This window comes from Aplysia californica, unplaced genomic scaffold (genome assembly GCF_000002075.1).
Source record: "Aplysia californica isolate F4 #8 unplaced genomic scaffold, AplCal3.0 scaffold00243, whole genome shotgun sequence".
NCBI classification, from domain to species: Eukaryota; Metazoa; Mollusca; class Gastropoda; order Aplysiida; family Aplysiidae; genus Aplysia; species Aplysia californica.
Genome location: NW_004797513.1, coordinates 216,125 through 223,645, shown reverse-complemented (window position 1 = coordinate 223,645; position 7,521 = coordinate 216,125). Strand labels below are relative to the sequence as shown.

The 7,521-nt window shown below is 45.2% G+C and overlaps 1 protein-coding gene across 1 annotated transcript in view; it reads left to right on the top strand.

Moving 5' to 3' along the window:
* LOC101856188 (microtubule-actin cross-linking factor 1) overlaps nt 1-7,521 on the top strand; it is a gene marked incomplete in the record, with an annotated part of 184,436 nt that overhangs the window by 118,056 nt on the left and 58,859 nt on the right.

Below are 7,521 nucleotides of genomic sequence, written 5' to 3'. Positions count from 1 at the left end.
GCGGGCTGGCAGGCCAGCTGGAAGGCAGACAGACAGCAAAATATGCAGCTAGGGACAGACAGAGGGAAAGGGGCATAGTGAGGATGTGAAGAAAATAAATTACAGTTTTTAAAGTAAATTCTCAACGCCATATTTCACCGGCCTTTATAGAGACGAGGCAGACAGCGTGTCTAATTTTTGCAGGAAATTCCTCCACATTATGTCAGTGAAGTGAAGCGTGTGTTTTTGTGAAAACTGCTAGTGTCAGCTCCTTAAGGACCAGCGCTTTTATGTCTTTTTCGATGGAGGGAACTGGGGCATGCTGAACTGATGAGGAAAAAATGTTGTCGTTGTTGATGTTATTGGTGATGGGGTTCTCTCTTTGCTGTTCGTGTTGTTGTCGTTGTGGGTTGTTGGCGGGTGCTCTAGACATGTGGTTTGCTCCATCTTTCCTATTACCCCGGTAAAGTAAAACCTATCTCGTTCTTACCTCTCCTCCTTCTTTTCTTCGGAGTTACTCTCTAGTAGTAACATCTCTAATATGCGGATTTTATATGACCTATTTGCGCTAAAGTGCCGTAAAATTTTTAATAAAACTGTAAACGTTGCTTTTGTTGCTTCTGTAGTTTGCGTTGTTGCTGTACTGTTGGTGCTGATGTTAGCGTCATCTTTGCCGTTTTCCGAGTTTCTTGTGAGTGAAATATCGTAAAGTGGGAACCGTAGAATGGCTCAATTAGAAAGGACACTCGAAGTACCGGCTTCTTGTACGCTAAGACCGTAACCCACAAAGCCAGTACATTATAATTTCCTCTTTTTGTCTCGGGTCGTTACTCAACATTTTCTCATGCTATGAAACTCAACTTCCGACAAACGTTGTCTCCGGACTTTTCACGATTTTAAAATAAAACGTACTTTGTAAAACTAGTGCATTCGAAGTTTTCGTCGATTTCCAACCTGTAAAATTGAATATAGCCCCCACCCAACCCCAGCCCAGCCCTTTTCCTCGTCCTTTCCCAGTCCCAAGGCTGACGTCTAGTTTTCTTTCTGTCTTTCAAAGTTAGACAAAGAGAATGTTTGGGCTGCCCCGTGTGACCCACTTTGTTTGTTTGGTTGATTGATGATAACTGGCTTAAAAGTGCGGGAATCAAGGCAACAGGATATCGGACCGACGAAGGAGAAATCGCCAGGCCATTCATTGTACATGTCTATGGTAACGGACGCCCCAGGACAAAAAGTCGATGTGTGGATATCGATACTGGCACATTTGTCGTGCTTGTATGTGTACAGTGCTCTCTCTCTCTCTCTCTCTCTCTCTCTCTCTCTCTCTCTCTCTCTCTCTCTCTCTCTCTATCTATCTATCTATCTCTCTCTCTCTCTCTCTCTGTGTGTGTGTGTGTGTGTGTGTGTGTGTGTGTGTGTGTGTGTGTGTGTGTGTGTGTGTGCCTGTCTCTCCCTCTCTTTCTTTCTGTCTCTCCTTATTCTCTCTCTCCTTCGCTCTCTCCATCCATTGTCCCTCCCCTCCCAGGTGTCTCGTGGCCGCACAGGTAGATACACACACGACCGCCGGGGACACACAGGTTAGGTGAGAAGACGAAGGGGGAACGAACTGCGAAGTCACGACGGGGCCTGTCGTATGGGCAGACAGACAGACACACGCACGCACGCGCTGACGCACGGACGGACGCGCATCGGGCTGGGTTTGATGACTGGTTCGTGGCCGCCGTTTGGCGCGCTTGCTCGTTACCCCTGGCCTGTCTTACACTCGATAGGAGGAACACCCCCCCACGCCTGTCCTACACGCGATTCGGGGACACCCCACCCCCTCTTCCTTTCCACACACATACACATACAAGGACCCCCTTCCCCGTCCTACCTCATCCCGTTTCTCGCTCCCTCCCTCGCTTTTCTGTATCTCCTCACACTTGTTTTTGTCCCTCCGCCCCTCATCCCGTCTTCCTCCGTTCACGCTCCCTCGGCTCCGTGTTGCTCCGGATATAGACCGCGAGAAGCTTCAACCAACAGTGCGGAAGAGCAAAAGCCCCGAGTGTGACACGGTGGTGGTGGCTGTACTGTGTTCTCATATGTCGTAGTGGTAAACCACGCTCTGTATTCATGCTGTAGTGTGTTCACCTCTCTGGTGTTCACGTTTGAAATACAACAACTGGCATATCACTCCCCGTTGTCCCCTGTTCAACAATACCGTAGAGGAGGGACCGGTGGTACAATTTCTGTCCCAGTTACTACATTTGTCGCCCGGGACGGTTCACGCCAGCGAGCGTTCTATAAGTAGTTTCGTTTGAGTCCCCCGGGTATACGCCGGCATACCCAGTAATTACACAGGCCGGGTACGGTGGTAATGACAGTGTCCCCCTTCTTCTCCTGCACGCTGGACTGGACCAATTAGTGAATATTTCGCTGGACTTACCTTCTCTGAACCGTCCGTGCACACCGGAGGCAGGTGAGTGACGTCTTGTCAGACCCCCAAACTTTGCATGTCGAGGATAAAGAGATTCCACTTTAGCCTAAGCAGCAGTTAATTATTCACCGCATATCACAGCCATACGTACAAGAGCACAACAATAGGAGATCAGTGTAAGAAAGCAAGGAACTATTAACTGGTGTGTCAGTTGTAAGAGGGTCACCCCCTTTGATATTTGATCACGGTTGTTGCTTGAAGCGCCTGGTATGCCTAATAACTTTGACCTGGGAAGATCAGGAAATGTTGTTTACCGCAACCCTTTCATTATCTTATAAGTATTAGTCTTTCTTTAAGTATGTGTACTATTTTTTTTGTATTTTGATCAGAAAACATCTGTTCAAAGGGGATATTATGATGTGTACACTTTCTCCCACTCAAGAGCACTCCAGTAATTATGACCAGTCGCTGCTGTTCTCATACTAAAGATCAATATCTGTACTTGGAATGCCAATGTCGAACCTGTTGAACCTTTTTAAAAGAAGTGCAATAAAAGAATAGGATGGAAGCCTCGTGGGTGTTGGGCGGGTGTTCTGGTGTTGTTTTCTTCTTCTTTGCCACCTAACATATTAATATATCGTTCTTATCTCTCCTCCTTTAAGAAAAATGTTGCTCTCTAGTAACTTCTCTAATCTTCGGCACTAATTATGATGCCAATAATGTAAAACTTACTAAAACTATCTAAAACAAATTCATGGACACACCACAAAAAACAGGAAGCTTCCACCGTGTGCCTAGTAATAAATAAAACGTAATCTCCTGTGTGTCATGTGTGCCGGGTCTGGAGAAGGGGAAGGCTGTCTTTCTGTCTTTCTGTCTTGTCAAGGCGAGGTCACACAGGTACATCATCGTTAAGTTACCAAGATAGTCTAGTTGTTAAATGTTTGACCTTGTGAGACGCAACCCGAGATAAGGACGACACAACAGCTCTACGAGTCTGATTGTATGAAATGTTTTTGTAGTTGTTGTTTTTTTTAGCTGTGGTTTTGTCTTCACCACTAAATGACTATTTGTGCTTCAATGTGCGTCTCTATAATTAATTCTAACAAACAAAGTCGACAAGGCTTGACTGAAGAAGAACATGTACTCAAGTATGCACTCGTTCTTGCTGTTTTGTGAGTCTATTTGTATGTTTACAGCACACATTGGTGTTCTTTGTCCGTTCAGTTCAGTTACGAGGACTCCTTCGTCGTGGACGGAAATGCGGGCAACTCAATAATGGTTGAATAAAGCACAAATTACATGTGGTGGTGCAGTTCGTTACTAAACGACGTGTAGAGAATGAAAGTTCAGTTACCCTGAACTACAAAGGAGAGTACTTGTTTTACCGGAGCTGCTTACAGGAGGAGTGTTGTTTATTTGGCCTTTCCCTTCGCCCGAAGGGTGTTAACTGCGTATTAAGATTTCCAAGTAGGTCTCTACACGGCGACAGGTTGTCATTTAATTACCGATATGGTTGTTGTAGAGTGTAATCTACCGAGGAAATATTGACTCGTTTCAGTCTATTCCGTCTGTGCTTTAGCAGAATTATCTTTGACTTTGAATCAGTTTTATGGGTGGTTGGCGAATGCTCTGGTGTGGTTTGCTCCTTCTTTCCTGCCAAACTTCTAAGTCCTTATCTCTCCTCCTCCTCTCTTGTAACACATCTATTCTTCGGCACTTATATGACCTTATTGTGTTGAAAGTGCCGCAAAACGCTTACTAAAACAATTTGAAACAGTTTTATTTGCTTTGTAGACCCCCCCCCCCCACCCCAAGAAAAAAGGTTTGTTAATGGGCCGTTTTAAAAACTGCTGTTCATTGTTTTGTCTTTGCCCTCAGGTTATCAGGTCGTCACTGTCTGTTTACCTTTTATGATGGCTAATATGTGTGTTGTTTATGCCCCCGGTGGCGCCATTAGGATCTTGTGAGGCGGGCTGCTTCTACCTTTCCTCAACTCGGGGCTAAGTGGGATTCAGAATGCCTTCAGATAGATTGGAGATGCTCAAGAAATAGAAATCCCCCTTTTGGGAATCGAAATCTTATCCTCTGTTTACCCATGAACCAGATCAACACAGACACAGGTCACCTTCTTTCAGAAGCGAACGAACGAAATCACCCATGACCAGCAAGTCATTGGTCAAATACCTGTTTCTTTGAAAGGTCATGATAGTAATGGTTGAAATGTTTTCCCTTTTCCCTGTGGTCGTTGTTAATTCTTTGGCTGATATTACTCTGTATAGTTGTTAGTACAATGAGTGATTTCTGACCCCCATGGGTCCGCTATTCCCTTCGGTTGCATTGATGCGGTCTGTCTTCGGTGAGTTTGAGGAGTGGATCGGGCGGATTCCAAGCTGTCGAATGTTTATCTTTGTGAGGGAGAAATCCCGGGTTTGGAGGGACGTTTTTGTTTATTGTCCACAGACAGCGCAAAACGAATCCAGCAAGCCTCCGCCTCAAGGCTCAAGGCCCTTGTGTGTCCCACTTCTTGGTGGTGTATGTTGAGAAGACATGATTGTTAGTCACCTTGTCGATAGCGCTGTAAAACATTTACGCAATAAAAAAAACACGATTGTCTTCGGCTTCGGCTCTTCCCCGCCCAAGATCTGAGTCTGCCATCACACAGGAGAAAAAAGTCCGGCTCTTCCCTTGTCCGTTATGCCACTTGTGTGGTCGGCTTTGCCGTCGTTTCCCCAGTGGCAGCTCGATGGGTCTTCTGTTGCATCTTACTCCTTTTATTTCCTATTCCAAATTACTATCGTCCTGTCAGTTTCTGAGCGAAATGTGACTGTTTTCGTGCTGACACTCAATTATCTACAACTGAATCACACTCCTTCGTCCCCAAAACCCTGGGGTTAAAAAACCTTCCTAAATACAGTGTATGAGTCATTGACTTTCCCCACACCCAACCGCTTGCCTTCCAAATGATTCGCCAGCTTTTTACTTCCCTTTACAACAGCTGTCAGCTAATCGATGCTAGAAGAATCGCCTTTCACCTTCTGTTAATAGGCTCGGGTGTCCGATAAAGAACGTATCGAATTCTCCACTTCAGTTGCCAGGGGCAATTTTCCCGTTGAGATTGTAAGCTTTGAATAATTCCCTGAGCGAAGTATCCCACACTCCTTTCCAATGATCTGTTTCACCTGCCTGTAGTATAGTCCTGCTCCTCGTTACTCTTGTTGTTGCTGCTGCAGCTGTTTTGATGTCGTTGTTGTTACTGTAGTTGTTTTGGTATCGTCGTTGTTGCTATTTTTCTGTTCTTGTTTTGATGTCGTTGTTGCTGTAGTTGTTTTGCTGTCGTCGTTGTTGCTGGAATGGTGTTGTTGTTGTTGTTGCTGCTGCAGCTGTTTTGATGTCGTCGTTGTTGCTGTAGTTGTGTTGATGTTGTTGTTTCTGCGGTTGTTAAGATGTTGTTTCTGTAGCCATAACTGCAAACCAATACTTAAAAAAAGACACATTTAATACGAATTTGATCAATTGAGGGTTTCGTTTTGGTGTCGGTAAATACTTATTCTCCGTTTTCTAGGATTGCTCTTCTCGGATTTGCCAGTGCGAAAGAAAAGTTATGAATTTTTCAAGACTGGATTTGCAAGTAATAGTGGAAACGAGTCTCATACATTTATAACTGCAGTTGCGTCTCTTACCATGGATGCTCATGGAGCATTGATTAGTTGAATGCAGAAAAATGTGTGGAGGGTTTGGAGGGGCTATTTGGCCAATGCCTGCCATCTTGACCGGCCGTGTGAGTAGTCTTTCGTTTTAGTTTTGAAAAGTTGACAGCTATGCTGTAGCTGTTTTGATGTCGTTGTTGTTGTTGTAGCTGTAATGATTCTGCTGTTGCTTGTGCTGTTGTTGTCAAAAACAGTGGTGTCCTTGGGAGACGCACTTTACTCGAAATTCCCGTTTGGCTCGGTCCTTTTGGAGATTGAGGTTCAACTCGGAGGCCCCGCCTCTTAAATAACCTAATGGTGTTGTTAGGGATGTTTGACCTATACCATTTCAGAATCAGTTGTGATCTCTGAAGCGTTTGGCGTTATGTTTCTGAGTCGTTATTTGACTTTAACTCATGCCCCAGGATCTTTGTGGATATCGCCATGTCTTAATCGGTTGTTCCCCTCTACTCTATCCCCCACTTCTGTCCCTCTCCTTTTTCTCATACATCTAGGGCAGTACAACATGACCAGCAGCGCCTGGTCTGTTCTATCCCAGGATGTGTTCCTGGTGTTTGGGAAGGATTATCCCGGCTGTTCTTTTGTTGTTTTGCCCGGACCCCTAGCACAGTCAGAAATGTGTATCCCTCTCAGCCTTGGTTAGCCCTGACAGGAAGGGTCGAAGCCCGCTTCCTAAATTATCTTAAGTGTCGATGGGGGGAGACACCTACTTTGAAAAAAAAGAGAGATTTTTGTGCACAGGTGTCTATTTTGTAGAAGTAGACATTAGTTCGATTCCTATGTAGGGAGAATTTTTATCCAGTATTTCAGTCCATCTACTGAGACTTCGTATTCCTCCGTTGGTCCTGACAGGCAATGTCGAAGTTTAAATGCCTTTCTGCCCTGACCCTCAGAGATTTGCACACCGGTGTCTGTTTTGTGGTGGGTGCTGTCTTTGCGGTTTCGCGAAGAATGAGTGAGTTCGATTCGCGAATGGGGCCTTTTTTATCATCTACATACCTCCTCTATATCTTAGGATATCGCATGCCTCTCGTGAGCCCGGCTTTACCGTGACAGGCAGAGTCGAGGTAGCCCGCTTCCTAAATAATCTAACGTGTGTCAATAGGGTGTAATATACTGACACTATTTTGAAAGCAAAGACTTAGGACTGTCCAACAGTCCCCTCTGGGGGATCACTTAATAACCACCATGCTGTTGTTTTTCTTTGTCTTCCTGCCCCCCCCCCCCCTTTCATCAAATGGCCATTATTGTGTCCTTTAATCTCAAGACTGGAGTTGTGCCAGCGCGTACCAAGGCCTGTCCAGATTGTCACACTATGCTGTCATTCAAAGTGAGCGATGCGTCTACTCAAAGAACCCAGCTTGATATCTTTCGTGGTCTTTGCATTGTTGTGTGTGTGTGTGTGTGTGTGTGTGT